Source organism: Schistocerca serialis, chromosome 7 (assembly GCF_023864345.2).
Source record: "Schistocerca serialis cubense isolate TAMUIC-IGC-003099 chromosome 7, iqSchSeri2.2, whole genome shotgun sequence".
Lineage (NCBI taxonomy): Eukaryota > Metazoa > Arthropoda > Insecta > Orthoptera > Acrididae > Schistocerca > Schistocerca serialis.
Window position 1 is genome coordinate 265,586,638 of NC_064644.1, and position 21,213 is coordinate 265,607,850.

General features: G+C 42.6%; 1 protein-coding gene across 1 annotated transcript in view; it reads left to right on the forward strand.

Moving 5' to 3' along the window:
• The first annotated feature begins 259 nt into the window (after positions 1 to 259).
• LOC126412403 (endochitinase-like) overlaps positions 260 to 21,213 on the forward strand; it is an 84,631-nt gene continuing 63,677 nt past the window's right edge. Inside the window, exon 1 of the mRNA XM_050081987.1 lies at positions 260 to 336. The gene's annotated coding sequence lies outside the window, so the exon portion shown is untranslated. The remainder of the gene's footprint in view (positions 337 to 21,213) is intronic.

Genomic DNA, 21,213 nt, shown 5'->3' on the forward strand with positions numbered 1-21,213 from the left:
CATAACATATTTTCTTTATTTGTGTGTGAGGAATGTTTCCTGAAAGTTTGGCCGTACCTTTTTGTAACACCCTGTATAGCGAACAATTTCACTAGGCCACCTATCACAAAAATGCAGTACACAAACTGGTTTTGGGAATGGTACCCGCTTAGTACTCCGAAAGTAGGGAGGATTTGAATGCTGAAACTGGGCCAGCACACTGTGCGCCGAGCCTCCCTCCCCCGGCGTCGTCACGTGACCAGAGGCGGCGGCAGTGAGTAGCGGCGGGTTGACGCAGGTCGGCGCAGTCGCGGCGCGGACAGCGGACGCGGCCCAGCGCGCAACCGGCACACGCAGGTGAGTGTCCTGAAGACGCACCGCGCGCCGAGTCCGAAACGCCACTTCCACGACGTTACGGTTTTAGTGTTAGGTGGACAAGAGCCCCATCGTCAGTACAGGGTATCACATCCTACTGCGACAGTTACGACACGATTTCGTAAAGTCAGGCGCATATTTCTTAAAATTTACTGACACCAATTGAAAAGGGCCAATCGAAAGCTGCTGTTGTGAAGCGAATGCATCAAAGGACTTACTTCCATGTTCATCTGATTTTAGTCATGAAATGACCAAATCAAATAATTAAAGCAGTCTTAGAGCGAGAAGTTAGGAGATAGAAGACGATAATTATAACTTGATGCGAAGATCTTGAGAGGTTTTGTCATATTTCGTACAAAGGAGATTGTAACTAATAGCTGCAAGTTGTATCTGTTTATTCGTTTTACTTCTACCAGCCACTACGACATCTGTAACTTGAATGGTTCAAATGGCTCTGAGCACTATGGGACTTAACTTCTGAGGTCATCAGTCCCCTAGAACTAAGAACTACTTAAACCGAACTAACCTAAAGACATCACACACATCCATGCCCGAGGCAGGATTCGAACCTGCGACCGTAGCGGTCGCGCGGTTCCTGACTGTAGCGCCTAGAACCGCTCGGCCACTCCGGCCGGCTTGTAACTTGAAGATTGAATTTGTTGAAGATCAGTTGTCATATGGCAAATTCAATTCTGAAACAGACGATAAGCACGTATTAGTATAAATTATCATTATACTAATTTCAAAGCGGTTTATGAAATAAAATGTGATACATGTCAATGGTATATCCATAACTTATACCTTAGCAGGAGAAAGAGCTTACGAATGCTATCTGTCTCCCTCCCTCTCTCTCTCTCTCTCTCTCTCTCATTCACTCACTCTCTCACACACACCCACACACACACACACACACATGCAATCTATCGCATGATGCAAACTAATATTATACTGAGTACTAACACCCTTAGCCGGCCGCAGTAGCCGAGCGATTCTAGGCGCTACAGTCTGGAACCGCGTGACCGCTACGGTCGCAGGTTCGAATCCTGCCTCGGGCGTGGATGGATGTGTGTGATGTCCTTAGGTTAGTTTGGTTAAAGTAGTTCTAAATTCTAGGGGACTGATGACCTCAGAAGTTAAAAAGTCCCATAGTGTTCAGAGCTATTTGAACTAACACCCTCGTATCGATAACATTACAACGTATGACGATGGCATATCAGCAATGGAATATATTTTTAATAAACATACATTTACATCAATTCTCAGCACATCACAATGAAGTGAATGTATCATATAGTAGAAAGTATGGAACGCTAAAAGGGTGACTACTTAAATGCTGTAATGCTGGTCTCTGTAATTACACTAAACTCACATAAATACGTAGGCCTTTGTGGCCAGAATCAATCTCATTCAAATGCTTCTGGTTGTACCACCTCGCCACCTTTTAAGATACTTAAAATACTAACCATGCAGGAATACGCCCTGAGGAAAGCGTCTGCAACACGTCCGAAACGTCGGTTATTTTTAGTAATTGTACCATTTTAAGTGTTTTAGTAGATAATACGACAGTACACCCAAACTGATTTTAACACTTCAACCTTATCTTTACGTTACGTACGGCAGCGAAACTTGGGGAGGGGGGCTGTTATATATGCCTAAAATCCCTCCTTAACGCTTTGGTCACCGTGTTTGGGGCAACTGGGCGCCTCCTTTTCACATATATTCCGACGCTCATTGCAGTTTAACTACAAACGCAATAAATTAGCGTGATGTTCATTCGAAAGGATGAAACCTGCTTTGACTATTCGTAAAAAGTGGATTATGAAATAGTAAAATTGGCAGATATACAAACAGTTTTACTGAAAAATGTAAAATCCTTGTACATTCTGTTCGTACACGTATTTTGCCAGAGTGTGGTACATTTCGAAACACTCAGACATTAAAATAGCTATATTACCATTTGGACATCATCAGAACGTTTCTTTTCCGCAGGTTTTTTCCTTTTGTCTCTTACTGACATAGGTGCGCACTTTGTAGACTTTTTGAGCGAGATTTTTTCTCAGAAGGTGGTATGTTTTCGCAAAATGTCTCTCACCTACTCTGCCCAGTCCAGGAATTGGAGAAGAAAGAATCTCTCGACGTCTGAACTGAGGTGTCTTGAAAGGATAACAAGGAATCATTCGGTCTGATTTATCCACTCAACTCAGAATAGCAAAACACGAGGCGCTATTTTCGAATACAGATAGATCAAAATGCTACCAGGAATCCTTCATCATGCAGTCTACGTGCTTACCGAGAGAGGTAAGAAAGCGTAAAGGGAGCTAGGAAGTTTGACGAACGGCACGAGCAAGACTTGGGTGCCGTCCGTTTCACGAATCCTCTTTGGGTTTCTCGCGAAAGTACCTACTAATACTAGTTCTTATGGGGTAGCTGAGAACTATTTTCAAGAGTCTGCAAGTAAAGGTATTCCAACATTCCCCTAAATCTCTCTAGTGAGACAAATAAACTTGTGACCATTCTTGCTGTCCCACTTCTGTTTATGTTAATTATAATCCTATTTGCTAAGGGTAACATCACACACTTGAGCAGTGTTCTAGGATCGGTGGCAGGAGTGGTTTGTAAGCTGACTTGCGTTTTCTTGTGTCCTTCCAATGGACGGTCAGCCACCTGCTTTCATTACGATTGAGCCTGTGTGTTGAAAACGTATGTGTAAAAGTACAGTTATGTAACACATTAACTTCATCCAAAAACGAAGAAATGTTGTTTTACTAAGCGAAGATGAAAGTGACACTGGATTACAAATCGTGTTTCGAAGAAAGCGGGAACGATCGGATGTGAGTGATGGCGCTTAATTTGTCAAAACCTATGAGAGGAAACCACTGAAAGAAGTCGATATCTTGTGCGTTTCCATCAAGTCACTCTGGAGTGGCCTTATTGCATAGATCTGGGTAACAAGGATTCAGAACGTTCTACTGTTCACTTAGCGGCTTTCTACACACCTACACAATAATAAAATTTGAATCCCAAAGCATCCTATTCACAGCTTTGAATTTATCTTGGTTTGGTTATTTTAACAACTTGGTGTAATTACAATTCATACTAAGAGCGGATGTATCAGAGCATGTCTCTAAGAAAATAGATCACGAATGCTATAGGAATCAGGGAAATGATAGCGACACTCTCATTAAAGTAAAAAGATTAATAATCATCCAGTATTCATCTTAATTCATTAATGAAAACATCAGAGAGCTTCATTCCCTTCAACGTTCAGAAATGTAAAATCATACAAACGCAAAAACGTCGTATCTTACGACTACGGTATTAATACGAACACAAGATTATTACAAATATCTTGGTGTATCAGTACGTGGGGATATGAAATAATCACATAGCCTCAATCGTATGAAACGTAGGTCGTAGGGTTCTGTTCATTGGTAGGGTACTCGGAAAATACACTCTACAAAGGAAATTACTTAGAAAACATTCGTGCGATCCTTTCCATAATATTGATCAAGTGTGCAGGACACGTACCAAATAAGATTAACAGCGGATGCTGTTACCGACAGAGCTATCCGTACTCTTGTTTAAGTAACATAATCCATTTGTTTAGCTACTAAACGAGTGGCGAACTATTTGATTGATAGTCGCCTGTACGGGAACACGGGAACAGTATTCCATTTTGACACAGACTAACACTAACAATGTTTCCGACCAACAACAAATGAACAAAGATATATATATATATATATATATATATATATATATTTTTTTTTTTTTTTTTTTTTTTTTTGCAAAGGGAACCTGTGGTTAATAATTTGCTGTGCGTCAAGGTTACATTGTATTACAGAACGCGAGTTAAAATTCAATCCATTCCTGATTTTACGTTGATCTCAAATGGCTTACACGAGCTTATACCGTAACCTGTTGTTGATCTCGTTGTTACTGTTGCTGTTATAGTCTTCAGTCTGAAGATTGGTTTGATGCACCTCTTCATACTAGCTTATCCTGTGAAAGTTTCTTTACCTATGCATGACTAATGCACACTGCATCAATCTGAGCCTTCTTACTGTAGTCACTCCTTGCTCTCCCTCTACAATTTTTAATGGCACTCTCCCAAACACACACTCACATACATCACTCTATTACCAAATTAACCTGTTCCTTGATGCCCCATGGTGCTCGCGAAAGGCTGGGTTCCGAGCTTGTGTCTCAGACCTACACGCAGTTGTAATCTGATAGAAAGTTTCAAAATATGGGAGTAGTAAACCATTGATACTACCGAGCAGCGTCGTTCATTCAAAATTGGATGCTATTTCGGGTTTCATTCAAGGAGATCACAGGTAGTAGTTCCTGTCTGAATTTAATATATACTGTTGCTGTTGTCCAGAGACTGGTTTCATGCAGCTCTCCATGCTACTCTATCCTGTGCAAGCCTCTTCATCTCCGAATAACTACTGCAACCTACATCCTTCTGAATCTGCTTATTGTATTCATCTCTTCGTCTCCCTCTACGGTTTTTATCCTCCACGCTTCCCTCCAATACTAAATTGGTGATCCCTTGATGCCTCGAACGCGTCCTACCAATCGATCCCTTCTTCTAGTCAAGTTGTGCCACAAATTACTCTTCTCCCCAATTCTGTTCAGTACCTCCACATCAGTTGCGTGATCTACCCATCTAATCTTCAGCATTCTTCACCACATTTCGAAAGCTTCTATTCTCTTCTTGTCTACACTGTTGATGGTCCATGTTTCACTTCCATACATGGCTACACTACATGCAAATATTTCAGAAAAGACTTCCTGACACTTAAATCTATACTCGATGTTAGCAAATATCTGTTCTTCAAAAACGCTTTCCTTCCCATAGCCAGTCTATATTTTATATCCTCTCCACTTCGACCATAATCAGTTATTTTGCTCCCCAAATAGCAAAACTCATCTACTACTTTAAGGGGGGATATAATTCACTTTGGTCCGCAAAATCGATTTTCAGAAATATTATTTCCTTGATCTACACTGTTTAATCCATGTTGTATGTGGATTTTATCGTGATAGCAGCTTTAGAAATGCATTTAAACTGTTAAACTAACTCTGCACTGGTGGCCACTCCCACATTTCCCGAAATTTAGGAAACTGCTTGCTTCAGCGGAATTTTTGTCAGTGTGAAGGCTATTTTCTTTTTATATCTTTGGCTGACATCTGTATATCTGGCTGACATCTATATCATTGCCTGAAAACTTTCTTTCGTGTGGCTTATTTACGTTTGGACAATACTAAGACATATTTGTGGTTGGGAGGTTGAATTCGCAAATCTTTACGTGGAAGTCAAGATTTATGAATAATGGGTGACGGAAGAACTGTATTCGGAAACAGAGGTTTCATGGAAATTGGTCTACCAACAAAAAAGAGGAAGCAGCTCGAAATGAAGAACACAAGCTCTCAGCTTCAGCATCGAAACTTCGGACACGAGAATTGTACAGGTGCTGCCTAGATAGCAAAACTCATGTAGTACTTTAACTGTCTCATTTCCTAATCTAATTTCCTCAACAGCATCTGATTTAATTCGATTACATTCCATTATCCTCGTTTTGCTTTTGTTGATGTTCATCTTATATCCCCCTTATAAATAGTTTACTATAGCCACATTTCGAAACTTTCTGGCAGATATATATTATCTGATCAAAATTATCGGGACATTTCTATGTAACGCGAAATCCGGTGCTAGACATCACGAGGGGCAGCCCCTCCAGTACAAAAGACGGCAGGGAGCAATGCGTCGTCATTAGAGAAGCAGTAATACCGGAATTTGTCGGTCAGGCGAGTTCAGTGAACTCGGAAATGGACTAGTCATTTCACGTCAAAAAAATGTTTCAAATGGCTCTGAGCACTATGGGACTTAACTGCTGAGATCATCAGTCCCCTAGAACTTAGAACTACTTAAACCTAACCAACCTAAGGACATCACACACATCCATGCCCGAGGCAGGATTCGAACCTGCGACCGTAGCGATCGCGCGGTTCTAGACTGTAGCGCCCAGAACCACTTGGCCTCCCCGGCCAGCATTTCACGTACCCTGAGTAAGAAATGCGTCAGCGAAATTTCAACCCTTCTAAAGTTGCCCAAGTCGACTGTTGGTGATTGTCAACTGTAACCTCGAAATAACAAGCACGGGTAACCGAAGGGCATGCAGACATCATGTACTGACGGACACGGCCAGTCGAGCACTGCAGAGGATCGTTGTAAAAAAATCGCATGATATTAGCGGAAGGATCATTCGTAAATTCAAAACTTCTACCAGCAGTCCACTTAGCACCCACAATATCTGCTAGGCGATGCTTGAGGTGGCACAGAGAATGATCCCACTGTACAGTGAGTGACAGGAAACAAGTGATTTGGAGTGATCAATCACGTTATACCCTGTGGCAGTTCGATGGGAAGTTCTGCGTTTGTCAAATGTCAAGAACGTTGCCCAATATCATGTGCAGTGCCAACACTGAAGTACGGAGGGGTGGTGTTGCGGTATGAGGGTGTTTTTCGTGGCTGCGGAGTTAGGTTAATGTTTTTCCCGGATTGCATTTTTGATATCCATTTACTGTTCAACTTTTTACCTTTTAGTTGCATTACACTGTACTGCCAAAGACGGCATTCACCATGTGTTCTTGCCTCAGTCTAGATGAGGAACATCTTTTCCAGCGTTGTCTCCAAATGTTGTAACGCCTTTCTTGACGATAGTTAAGGTCTGAGCATGGCCTTGCGAGCCGAAAACCGGTTAACTACATAAATTTATCTGTAGAACATACACGATATTGTGCTTTTCATTTATATATTTATAACTAACCATTCAGTTCAACTGGTCTTGCACGTTCCTCGCCGTCTGTTTCAGAAATACAGTGTCATCCGCAAATGTTACAGTTCGTTTCTTGTTCCTATGTCTTGGTTAGGAGGGATAACTTTTGGGATAAGGCACACGGTGTAATGCTGGAAGGTATGCGACCGGCATTACAGTGTGTAGACTATGGAGTCGATACACATGTTCCTGTGTAATTAATATCCTTCAGTTCTTGCGCAACGAATATTTTCATAAGTAAAGCTTTCAAGCCTTTGCTTGGTACAACAGATAAGGATAACCACACCTAATGTATAGCCAAGAGGCGAGGGAAATCCAAGTTTGGATTTAGTATGCGTTAAGGGACCCATCAATAGCGACGGAACGCAGTAATTTGTCGCTAGATCGCTAGATCAGTCTGCAGATCGCATCTGAATGCGCAAATAGTAGGTAGCAGCGACAGGTCACAGGCCGCTCTTAGATCCCAAGCAATCCGCAGAATCGCTCGCAGCGAATCACCTGTGTATCGCAGTACTGCTGTCCGCCTGCGACGAGTTTGTCTGGCTATTAAGCCTTATTTTGCAGTTTTGCTTCGTTACGCTATGGTCTTTGCGTTAAAATTTGTAGAGCTATTCAGGGAGCACGAACCACACTGAAAAGTGAAGCCAGAAAATTGTCACGTGCCTTAAGGACGGACAAAATACAAAATTCATCCATGCTATTAGATTTTGCAGTGATCAGAATTTTGAGGCTTGTGCTGTAGAACTTGAAATTAATGAAAAGTTAATAGTAACAGTCACAACACATAGGATTCTGGTGATGATATTAAGTTATTCGTGAAACAACTGAATGCATTATTGAACTATTTTAGTAGGATGGGTAATACTAGGTGAAGATTTTAATTTCAGTGTTTTATAACATACCATTTCTAGGCTATACTTCAGTCGCTGTCTATTCTATATAACATAATTATCCTCTCACACAATTTACAACAGGAGTTATGGGACCTAGTAGCACTGCTGATAGTAAGATTGTTAAAGACACAGCGATATAGTAATGCCGTAGTAAAATTACAAAGTGGATAAATGAAAAAGGTATCGAGCACTTCAAGATATATTTCCGATATATAGACCGGTTTTAACGGAAAATGTTATACATTCTGTAACATAAACTGTTCTGAAAGCAGTTGTTCTAAGAAATTAACATGCGTAAGTAGATTAAATGCCCCTACGCTCCAGGTTTACAAAAAGAATCAGAATATGATTCAATCTAATGGAAAACTTTAGTTAACATTAAGTGACATTACAAATTATATTGTGAAATTATATGCAAAGTTATCAGAGCGCAAAAATTTGCATTTTCAAGAATTGATAAGCAACAAACACAAGGAATCATAAAACTGAAAAAAATTCATTAAATATAAAGAATGAACTGATCTAAAATAGACCCATAATTGCAGGCACTTTCAGTAATCTTTTCGGTAGGCTTAAGTACCAGATAATTTCTGTCCGAACAGCTCTACTGCTCCCAAAACAACGTTCAAAACCAAGTTTAATAAAATATAACGCCATTTTTAAGAGTATAAGTCAGCTTACGTTGGAGGACTACCACCGCTGCTAAACATTGCAATTCTTCCATAACAGAAATTTACGACACTCTCATGTTCGAAATACTGGTTTGTGAGTGGCTTGTATGTGATGGGCACAAAGGAATCGACCGACTGCAGAAGATAACTGCTGACGAAGTTACCAGCGATATATTGCTGCTGTGTGTGTGCGTGGGGGGGAGCCTTTAAAAGACGTTAAGACCTAAGTTACCTGTACTTGGGACGTCAGCTTCATTTGCAGCCGACAGGAAGGACTTTCTCCAGAGGGCCTCGTGCGGGTGTCGTCTGCTCCTTAGACAGCGACACAAAGGATCGTTAACACCCACCGGCGACAACACGTGGCCCCGCGCGTCCTTCTTCTGTCACCGAACTGTGAGGCAACGGCGGTGAAAGTTGTTTGGAGACGCTCCTGCTCCGATGCAGATGGCACTGGCGTCCCGAATACGGGAAAAAGGAGCAAATACTAAACATAAAGTAAGGTGTCGAGGCCGGCCGGGACACAGGGACGAAGCCTCGTTGCGTAACGAACATTTTGAGAAGGGAGGTGCTTTGGCGGTGGCTCCATCGTGGGAAGATATTCAGGCTTGGCTACCCATCTCACCCCACAGGAGTGCAATGTGAAGATACTGAAGTAGCTACAAATGCAGGGCATTACCGTGCCACAGTAACCACACCCACCAGAAAGTGAGTCATCCGCAGCAGACAACACGCTGATGCCAGATAATACCGTCCCTGCCCTTGATAGTGCCCCCAACCCAGCGGGAAAGAGAGTACCCAGCTTTCATCAGATACGCCATAGAAATGGCGATTATCTCTGAAACTACCGGTTTTCGGTTACACCATTTCTTATCATCTATAGTTTATTCTTAACTTTCATCATTTCGTTGACAGGGAACAGCAGTTTTATTTAAATTCCTTAAAGCGTTTATTAATCGTTCTATCAATAGTTGTGTAAGTAGGCTGTTTAGGTTTTTATATTGGTAACGCCACGTAGCGCTCTATATGAAAATCACTGACTGTGCTGTGTGCAGTCTGAGGGTTGTTTGCATTGTTGGAATAATCGCCATTGTAGTGTTGGGCAGTTGGCTGTTAACAGCGCGTAGCATTGCGCAGTTGGAGGTGAGCCGCCAGCAGTGGTGGATGTGGGGAGAGAGATGGCGTAGTTTTGAGAGCGGATGATCTGGACGTTTGCCCATCAGAGATAGTAAATTTGTAAGACTGGATGTCATGAACTGATATATATATATATATATTATGACTTTTGAACACTATTAAGGTAAATACATTGTTTGTTCTTTATCAAAATCTTTCATTTTCTATCTATGCCTATCAGTAGTTAGTGACTTCAGTAGCTAGAATCTTTTATTCAGCTGGCAGTATTGGCGCTCGCTGTATTGCAATAGTTCGAGTAATGAAGATTTTTGTGAGGTAAGTGATTCATGAAAGGTATAGGTTCTTGTTAGTCAGGGCCATTCTTTTGTAGGGATTATTAAAAGTCAGATTGCGTTGTTCTAAAAATATTGTGAGTCAGTTTAGTGATGGTCATAATAAGTAAAGAGAGAAATGTCTGAATACGTTCAGTTTTGCTCAGCTGTTTGAAAATCAAATAACGTAAGGGGTTTACCAGCACAGTAATTCACTAATTTTTCTAAGAGGAAGTTTCAGTTGTAGTATTTATTGGGCAACTAGTTTCGAACGTTATCGGTTCAGGCCTGGTCTACTGAGGCTACAAAAACAGCACATAGTTGTCAGTAAACGCTGAATACGAAAGTAGTATTACTATAAAGAGTTGAAATGTAACGGGAAACTGGAATTAGTTATTTGAATACAAATATACCTGCACTGACAGTGCCCGATCTTGCTAATAAACATTTAGTGGCAACACATGCCCCATAAATGTTTGCAGGATGAATGCCCCAATCCAAACATGCCTATTACCAAATCAAAATCAAACTGGAGGTTAATGTAGCCAGCAACACCAGGAAACTTTCGATGGCGCTAGCATCGCGTCTCACTTATAAGCGCACGTCCGCAGACAATGGTCGTGTCGCGTTTTAAAATGGGGATGCGTCTAAGCACTTTTATTAAACCTGACATCAGTGCAGTGAATGGCAACATATGTAGTGTGACGTGTACCCGTCACATATTTGAACAGAAGACAACGATTTCATGTTCAAGTGCGCGTCCACCGCCAAAGGACACATCGAATTAAAATAGGGGACACTGAATACAAAGTACAATGGAACAAATCACATTTGTTGCTCCATTACAAATTTTGCATTGTACGTATATATGGTTGTCTTTCAAATACCTACATACATATAGTTAGCATACATAAAACATTTAAATACAATACATATCGTTTGTTTCGCCAATACGTTCTGTAAAAAAACAGTTACGTAGTCCTACTAAAACAGCGCGTCATAGAAGCGAACCATTACTACATCACGTCATGCGCGACCGCCTTGAAATCGCCTTCTCCAATACTCAAAGTGCGTATCTGTTGATGCGAGTCCTGCTGTGAATTACAGAGGACGAATACTGAAATACACATGCTGAAGCATTTTACAAAATTACAAACAATTTTCTGTTACTCGCCATGCATGCCGCATGAAGAGCCTGTTTCATATAATGCCACTACGATTACGCCACCTTGCAGATATACACACCATGACCTGACATAGTCTTCTAACCAGACTAGCTAATCCAATTACAGATGCACTTGAAACGTTCTCCTACGAAACATTGTTTCAAATTCAAACATCCTGATTTAACATGTTTGCTGGCTTGATATGCACCTCTAATTTTGGATTACACTCAAATGATGTGACATACACTACAAAGCGCTCTCGTGTGAAACATTGGGCTACGTATCATACAGTGCGCAGTACTATACTATTTATTCGCTGTGAGAACATCATACCTATTTCGGGCACCTAATGTAGTAATTGAAATTGAAAGGGCCACTATACACTGAAGAGCCCAAAAAACTGGTACACCTGCCTAATGTCATGTAGGACCCCCGCGAACACGCAGAAGTGCAGCAACACGACTTGAGATGGTCTTGACTAATGTCTGAAGTAGTGCTGAAGGGAATTGACACCATGAATGCTGCAGGGATGTCCATAAATCCGTAAGAGTACGAACGAGTGGAGATCTCTTCTGAACAGCACGTTGCAAAGCATCCGAGATATGCTCAATAATGTTCATATATGGGGAGTTTGGTGGCCGGCGGAAGTACTGAAACTCAGAACAGTGTTCCCGGAGCCATTCTGTAGCAATTCTGGACGTGTGCGGTGTCGCATTGTCCTGCTGGAATTGCCCAAGTCCGTCGGAATGCACAATGAACACGAATGGATGAAGGTGATCATACAGGATGCTTACGTACGCGTCACATGTCAGAGTCATATCTAGACGTATCAGGGACCCCATATCACTCCACCTGCAAACACCTCACACTTTACAGAACCTCCACCAGCTTGAACATGCATGGTCCATGGATTCATGAGGTTTTTTCCATATCTGTACACGCCCATCCGCTCGATACAATTTGAGACGAGACTCACCCGACCAGGCATAATGTTTCCAGTCATCAACAGTCCAATGTCGGTGTTGAGAAGCCCAGGCGATGCGTAAAGCAAAGTGTCGTGCAGTCATCAAGGGCACACGAGTGGGCCTTCGGCTCTGAAAGGGCATACCGATGATTTTTCGTTGAATGGTTCACACGCGGACACTTGTTGATGGCCCAACATTGAAATCGGCAGCAATTTGCGGAAGGATTGCACTTCTGTCACGTTGAACTATTCTCTTCTGTCGTCGTTGGTCCCGTTCTTGCAGGATCTTTTTCCGGCCTTAGTGATGTCGGAGATTTGATGCTTTACCGGATTCCTGATATTCACGGTACACTCGTGAAATTGTCGTACGGGAAAATCCCCACTTCATCGCTATCTCGGAGATACCGTGTCCCATCGCTCGTGCGCCGACTATAACACCATGTTACAACACTCTTAAGTCTTGATAACCCGCTATTGTAGAAGCAGTAACCGATGTAACAACTGCGTCAGACACTTGTTGTCTTATATTCGTATTCAGCCTATTTCTCTGTATCTGAATACGCATGCCTATAACAGTTTCTTTGACGCTTCAGTATATGTAACCTTAATGCAAAAACCACATACCATTAATGAAATAGAATTAAATTAAAATTAATTAAATTTAAAATGTCAAGAAATAAAATTTTAAAAACTTAGAAATCAGGCCATAGTGTCCGACGTGCGTGTACGAGCACTTTGCACGTCATTTGGACACTCTACTTAAAAACCACTTAATCCTAGAGATTGTGCCATACACAACTTAGTCCCTGTCAATATCCTTGCATTAACACTTAGCAATTATCGGGGAACGGCACTGGCGTCCCAGAACGCGTGATAAAAGTCTTGCACACTGTGCGTACGCACCTACCGTCTAATAGGCTACGCCACACGGCAACAGGTGCATTATTGTCTCCGCAATGAGATACCGATTCTGTTATAAATATACGGGGGTGTTTCACTAAATGTGTTTGCCTCTGTAAGTTACGAAGTATCAGCAACATGTCAACGCAATCGTTGATCGTGTTTACCATTTTCATCCGATGTCAGTAACTGTGGCATATTGAGCCCCGTTTGTCTGTGTGGCTCGAACTGTCGGGTATACGGCCGTGTGCGGCGACAGTCGACAGTCTAACAGCGCATCGGCCGCTCAACATTTAGAAGCGCATCGGCCGCTCAACATTTAGAAGGCTCATTGAGTTCGCAGCGTGTGTGGTATCTGCCCCTGAAACTTTGAAGAGTTGTAGCTCCCAAACTAAAAGTGATGGGAATGTAATTTAAATTGATGTATACACAGCTGGTGTTACTGATTCCACTGCATGATAGAAACAACTATTGTTCCATTAAAAAAATTGTATCTTTTTGCGGTAACTCTTTGCATAATAATGCAATAAACTATGTTCATAGCTCCGCGGACAGTGTAACGTTTCTTATGGTGACCTACCGCAATAAATATTTCCGTCGCCTATTACTTCGCAATGAGGCAAACACATTTAGTGAAACACCCTGTATAGTGCTGATCGCTCTTGCCAATTTCTAACCGCGCTGCTGCTATGATCGCAGGTTCGAATCCTGCCTCGGGCATGGATGTGTGTGATGTCCTTAGGTTAGTTAGGTTTAAATAATTCTAAGTCTAGCGGACTGATGACCTCTGATGTTAAGTCCCATAGTGCTTAGAGCCATTTGAACCATTTTTTGCCAATTTCAAAGCAATGAAAATTTTATGAATAATAATTGCTCGTTATTAAAAAATATTTTGCTTAAAAAATAAAAATTTAACACTGCTTTTGTGGCAAACTGATATGCCCGTTTTTACCCGATTGTTAATAAGAAATGAAAGGAAGCCATATTATGACCGAGACAAAACAAATACCGCAAAATACCACTTATTGGAACTCAAATACCGGCAACGGTTTTAACCAGTCGGTTTTCCCATCTGTAGTATGCCACATCTTGCTGAAGCCACGCTTTAACGAGTAAATCTAGTTGAGGTAGGAGGCACAAAATTACAGGGATCTAGAACGCTCGTCTTATAATATTACAACAGCTACGTTGTCGTAGCGTTCCTTCTTTGACGAAACACACGGTCAACATATCGCACTTCGACCGACCCACCAAATCACCCGATCTTTATCCACGTACCCACAGACATTTTCTACGGGATAAAGATCGAGTGATTTGGTGGGTCGGTCGAAGTACGATATGTTGCCCGTGTGTTTCATCAAACCAGGAACGCAAGTGTGCAGCTATGTGAACATGTCTGTGGTGATATTAGAAGACGAGCGTGTCCACAGCATACTCTAGCATTAAGACCAGAAGAAACGACCGTTCTTGGACAACAAGAATGTTGAAATAAAGACACATTCAAGATGCATGGCCGCCACTTCTCAATCAGGTATTTACTCAAGCGGCCTCACGCGACAGACCTCCATTCCAGGCCTCCCACCATGGAAAAATCCCTGACAGTGCCGGGAATCGCGCCTGGGTTCTGCGCATGGCAGTGAGCCGTGTAGACCACTCAGCTACGGAGGCTTTGTAGAATACCTTCATAATTACATACGGAAAGCACAGTATTGTGTATGCTCTACACCTCTGCGTCCAAGGGTGGAAACATCTCCGAAACGGCTGAGTCTGTAACCGGTTCGCGTGCTGCCGTGGCTAAAATACGACGACAAATCAGGAAGTTTTTGTCTCTATTTTTTCTTAGCCGAATTATGGCTGTAAATGCGAACTCATACTATCCATTCTCAGCTTTGGGCCTTTTTTGGTTCGTGGCGGCCTTATTTGGTGGTAGCTCCGGCGCACTGCGCTGCTGTCAGTTGTTAAAGATGGCGGTTGTGCTTCACAACTCCACGATGTTAGAGCAACGAAGTGTGATTCGTTTTCTGTGGAGCAAGGGACGAACGTTCATCGAGAGCTACAGGGAAATGTGGCCCACATATGGAGAAAATTGTTTCGTTTTGATAATTGTGAGGTGGTGGTGTTGTGAGTTCGACAAAGGCCGTGAAGTCTTGCATGACAATGAACGGTCGGAGAGGCCGCGTTCGTCGCCGACTGATGACATTTCCCGCCTTGATGTAATGGTGCAAGCAGATCGGTGAGTGCACATCACGGCCATTATAAAGCAGATCGGCGACTGCACATCACAGCCATTAACCGCGAGGTTGGCATATCGTATGGGAGTGCTTATGACTTCATTCATGGGACCTTAGTGTACCGGAAAGATTCTTTTTGGCGGGTGCCTAAGCAGTTGGAAGACATGATGAAAGGCAAGTGAATGATGTCTTCACTGAATCATCTGGAGCGGTACTCCAAGGAGGATGAAGTTTTCCTGGACCGCATTGTTACTTGCGATGAGACGTGGATACTGCATTTCACGCTGGAATCCAAGCAGCAGAGCATAGTGTGGAAACATCCGGGTTTGTCTCTGACAAAAAAAATTCCGTACAGTGCCATCTCTTGGGAACGTGATGTTAATGACCTTCTGGGATAGCTGTGGACTGCTCCTGCTGGATTTCATGCCACAAGGTAAAACTATCAATGCTGAAAGTTATTGTTCCACAGTGTGACATCTGAGGGCTGCCATCAGGCGAATGCACTGAGGGATTCTCGATGTGAACTCCACGACAATGCAAGACCACTTGTGGCAATCAGAAATACCGAAAGCTCTGAGCATTTCACTGGGAGATTCTGGACCACCTACCATACAGGCCAGACATCGCCCCAAGTGATTTCCTCGTTTTTAGACCACTGAAGAAGTTCCTCGCAGGACAGCGATTTACAAGTAATGATGAGGCCAAAACAACAAAATGGCTCTGAGCACTATGCGACTCAACTTCTGAGGTCATCAGTCGCCTAGAACTTAGAACTAATTAAACCTAACTAACCTAAGGACATCACACACACCCATGCCCGAGGCAGGATTCGAACCTGCGACCGTAGCGGTCACGCGGTTCCAGACTGAAGCGCCTTTAACCGCACGGCCACACCGGCCGGCCCAAAACAACAGTCCGACGGTGATTCCATAGTCAGCTGGACGAATTTCACCGCAGGGGCATCTCAGATCTAGTTCTGTGATGGGACAAATGAGTGAACTGGTGTGGGGACTATGTGGAAAATAGTGTAAGGTATGTAGAATAGGATGTAATTTTATATTTTTCATTACCTATGTAGTCGAATTAAATCGGGTGATGCTGAGGGTATTAGATTAGGAAATGAGACGTTTAAAGTAGTAAAGGAGTTTTGCTGTTTGGGGAGCAAAATAACTGATGATGATCGAAGTAGAGAGGATATAAAATGTAGACTGGCAACGGCAAAGGAAAGCTTACTGAAGAAGAGAAATTTGTTAACATCGAAAATAGATTTAATCGTCAGGAAGTCGTTTCTGAAAGTATTTGTATGGAGTGTGGCCATGTGTGGAAGTGAAACGTGCACGATAAATAGTTTGGACAAGCGGAGAATAGAAGTTTTCGAAATGTGGTGCTACAGAAGAATGCTGAAGATCAGATGGGTAGATCAGATAACTAATGAGGAGGAACTGAATAGAATTGGGGAGAAGAGAAATTTGCGGCACAACTTGACTAGAAAAAGGGATCGCTTGCTAGGACACATTCTGAGGCATCAAGGGATCACCAATTTAGTATTGGAGGGCAGCGTGGAGAGTAAAAATCGTAGAGGGAGACCAAGAGATGAATAAACTAAGCAGATTCAGGAGGATGTAGGTTGCAGTAGGTACTGGGAGGTGAAGAAGCTTGCACAGGGTAGAGTAGCATGGAGAGCTGCATCAAACCAGTCTCGGGACTGAAGACCACAACAACAACAACAACATCAACAACAACAACATGTGTACTTTACTTTGGCTAAAAATCGTTGCAAAGACTTTCTGATTTGCCCTCATTTATGGTGGATGACAATATTGCACTATCCAAAACTGGCACAGAGGCCATAGATGACAGGGGTGACTGACGGCTGCAGAGGTTTGTACAGGTGAATAGATGGACAGCTGTTGAGTTTCTGACTGCCCAGATGAACCAAGAGGCTATCAACAGTGACTCCTCAATGACTTTTCAACGAACATTGCTGTGTAAGGGCCACTGCATTAGGCACCTGGTTCATGCACCCATGCTGACTGCTGTTCATTGACGACAATGGCTGGAATCTGCACGCCAATACCGCAAGTGGAAGTCAACTCAGTGGCGACAGATGGCCTTTTCAGATGGATCACGTTCTATGCTCCGTTGGACAGATGGCCGTTAGTATGTACAGCATGTGACATGTGAATGCAAACACCCTACGCGCGTGAGGATCTGCACAATATTTTAATGGCATTCCCTGGATGAACTCGTCATTCTGGAAAGCACAATGGATCAACACAAGTATGCATCTATCCTTGGGGACCATGTCCACCTCTAAAAGCAGTTTGTTTGTCCTCGCCGCGATGGCATCTATCAGTAAGACAGTGCAATCTATAATACAGCTCACAGTGTACGTGTGGGGCTCGAAGGGGATTTGGAAGATTTTACCATGGCCATCAGTGTCTCCGATTTAAACCCAATGGAGAATCTCTGGCACAAACTCGATCAGGCTCGTCACACCAGCGATTCGATTCTCAACTGAGAAACCTAGCGCAGCTGCCACCGCACTGGAATCGGCATGGCTCCACAGCACTCTGGTACCTTCAAGAACCTCACTGACTCTCTTGCTGCACATCTCACTGCGGTCCGCGCTGTGAAAGATGGTTATTCAGGCTTTTGATAGGTGGCCGTATTAACGTGACTGCACGGTGTATGTACCGTTAACGAACACTCCTTTCTCCGTTTTCCCTGTTTAAAGATCTGTAAACTACCTCTAGGACTTATGAGAATAGTTTTCATGGTTTGGATTCTCTTGTCTTGAATTTAATGACTTGTACATTCTTCAGTATACTAACACAGGCTGGGACAATACACTCTTCCTTAAAGACTATCAGTACCCTGATCCTGTAATAATGATAACATATTTTGTAATTTGGTAGTCCTCCTCGGCTAGTTGACATCAAAGGCTTCTAATTATGGTACCGCGTCATCATGTAAAAGAATATAGTGGAGAAACCCACGTTTCGGCCCAGGGTTGCAGTGATCTGCGTCTGGGTCTACTGGTGTGTGGCCTTCTTCTGGGTATACTGGTGTGTCACATGCCAGTACACCCAGATACATGGCACTGTAGCGGTGATCAAAACGTTGGTTTCTCCAGCAAATGTTTTTACATTATGAGTTGGTACAATACTCAGAAAACTTTTATGTTAACATAATATATATTGTGAATGTTGGGCTCCATAATGCTCCCTTTCTGTGCAGTGACCGTGGATATAACATTATACAGAATGTAGCAACCAGTCGCGGAAACATAATTTATTTATCTTGTTGCAAATCGATTTCGACTGATATCAGTCATCATCGGCGCATTATGCTAACCGATACATGCCATAAGTAGAAGTACTGTCCTTGCAAGATTTCTATCATGATAGAAATCTGCGTGGACTGATAAATGAATATTGAAACAACTTTTTATAACTGTCCTGAATATATTTTTCATCACACAATGGACTGCAACGGCGTCCTAATCAGAGAGGTAAGTTTGGATTTCTGCCTCAGTCAGACCACTGAGCAGCCTAGTGTAAATAACACCACACAAAGAACTGATGTTCAATGGACCTCAACACGAACAGGATAGCCGTGGAGCAACAAAGCCAGAAACAGTTTTTCTGCTTAAGAATCACAAGTAGTCTCCAAAAGCAAAGTGCCACTGCATAAACGAGAGCAGGATTTCACAAGACCAGCAATTGCATCAACACCTTTGTGAATAATAAACAGATTAAATATACCAAAGGACCGGCCACCTTCAGTATGCAGAACTATGAGGAACCGATGTGCAGCTGGGAGAGCCTTCTTTGAATCCTTAGGCTCATTCCGTTTATGTTTTGTAGACATAGACTGAGAAGAAGATGTTTGGCTCATTCCAAGAAAATCCCCCATGATTGCCAGTGTCTCCGATGGCTCGCTCCTTCCAACTGGGGGCACCCTTCAGTGATTGTTCACATCTCAGGTCACACCTCCTCAGTACCTGACAGAGGGACCACATGTCAACTTGGGAAGGCAACCACCCCTCCCTGGGCCTGGCCTATGCCAGGTAGTACATGCAAACCTTACGAGTAGACACGGAGATGGGAATTATGCGGTACCCAGTCACCTGCTACGTGTCAGACACATGGGCCAGCCTTCAGGGGAGCACAAGGAGGAGGAAGTAGTAAAACAGGAACCTCAAATGCCGAAATGGAGGAAGGATAGGAAAAGGGAAACAAAGAAAGGAAAAACAGTGGAGGGACTGTTCTGATGTCAGGCTACTGAAAATTAAGAACACGTTCCAAATAATATCCCAGACATGTTCCCCAAGGGAGGGAAAAAAAAGAACAGCAGGAGGATAGACATACAGCAGCTGGGGGTCTGTGGCAGTCTAGTACAGACTCACCAAAGAGTGGTGAGCCCCCTCGTGGGATAATATCTGTGACAATGATAGGAGATACCAAGGCCACAGGTAATCATTAATGAACACTGCATTAATTATTTAGTAGATTTCTGTCTGTCTGTCTGTGTTGAGATCTAAAAGAGACTAGACGCACATGTGAAAACTGTATGCATGCCAAGTATAATTAACCTTGTGAATGTATTGCATATAAGTTGTGTGTGGAAATATATTCAGGACAGTTATAAAAAGTTGTTTAAATGTTTATTTATCAATCCACGGCCGGCCGCGGTGGTCTAGCGGTTCAGGCGCTCAGTCCGGAACCGCGCGACTGCTACAGTCGCAGGCTCGAATCCTGTCTCGGGCATGGATGTGTGTGATGTCCTTAGGTTGGTTAGGTTTAAGTAGTTCTAAGTTCTAGGGGACTGATGACCACATATGTTAAGTCCCATAGTGCTCAGAGCCATTTGAACCATTTTGAACAATCAATCCACGCAGATTTCTATCATGATAGAAATCTGCCAAGGACAGTACTTCTACTTATGGCACGTATCAATTAGAAAAATGCACCGATGGTGACTGATATCAGTCGAAACCGATTTGCAACAAAATAAATAAATTATTTTTCCGCGACTTGTTGCTACATTCTTTATAATAATAATAATATATATTGTTCAACCTCTGTAACACTTGGATGAGGCCTGGCCCATTGCGCTTCTAGATTGTACATTTTCTATTTGCCGCAAGTGTAACAGCCTGTGAATTATTCTTCCAAATCTCTGGACGTGCCCAGAAAATTAAAAAAAAACGGAAATTTTACATGAAATGCTCTGCAATAACCTGAGGTGTAATACGTTACGTTAGAGTGTTATAATTACTGTAACTATCTTTCGTTAACGGCATTATCTTACGAAACGAGACTGTAAAAATAGCATATGGGTTATGTTGTTTGGCAGCAAAGTAACTAATGATGCAACAAGTACAGAGGATGTAAGTCGCAGACTGGGAGCAGCAAGGAAAGCGTTTCTGAAAAAGGGAAATTTTTTTACGTCAAGTATACAGTACATTTAAATCTTAGGAAGTCTTTTAGGAAGCTGCTTTTCTGGGGGTTATGCCTTGTGCGGAAGTGAAAACTCGTCGAGAAGCAGACGAAAAGGGAATCCTAGCTTTTGAAATGTGGGGCTAAAGAATAATGAAGGCGATTACTGGAATAGTTCCGATAACTAATGAAAAAATACGGAATCGAGTAAGGGACAAAAGAAATTTAGGGCACAACTTGATTAAATGAAGTGATCGGATGATAGTACACTTTTGAGGTCGCAAGTATCGTCAGGTTGGT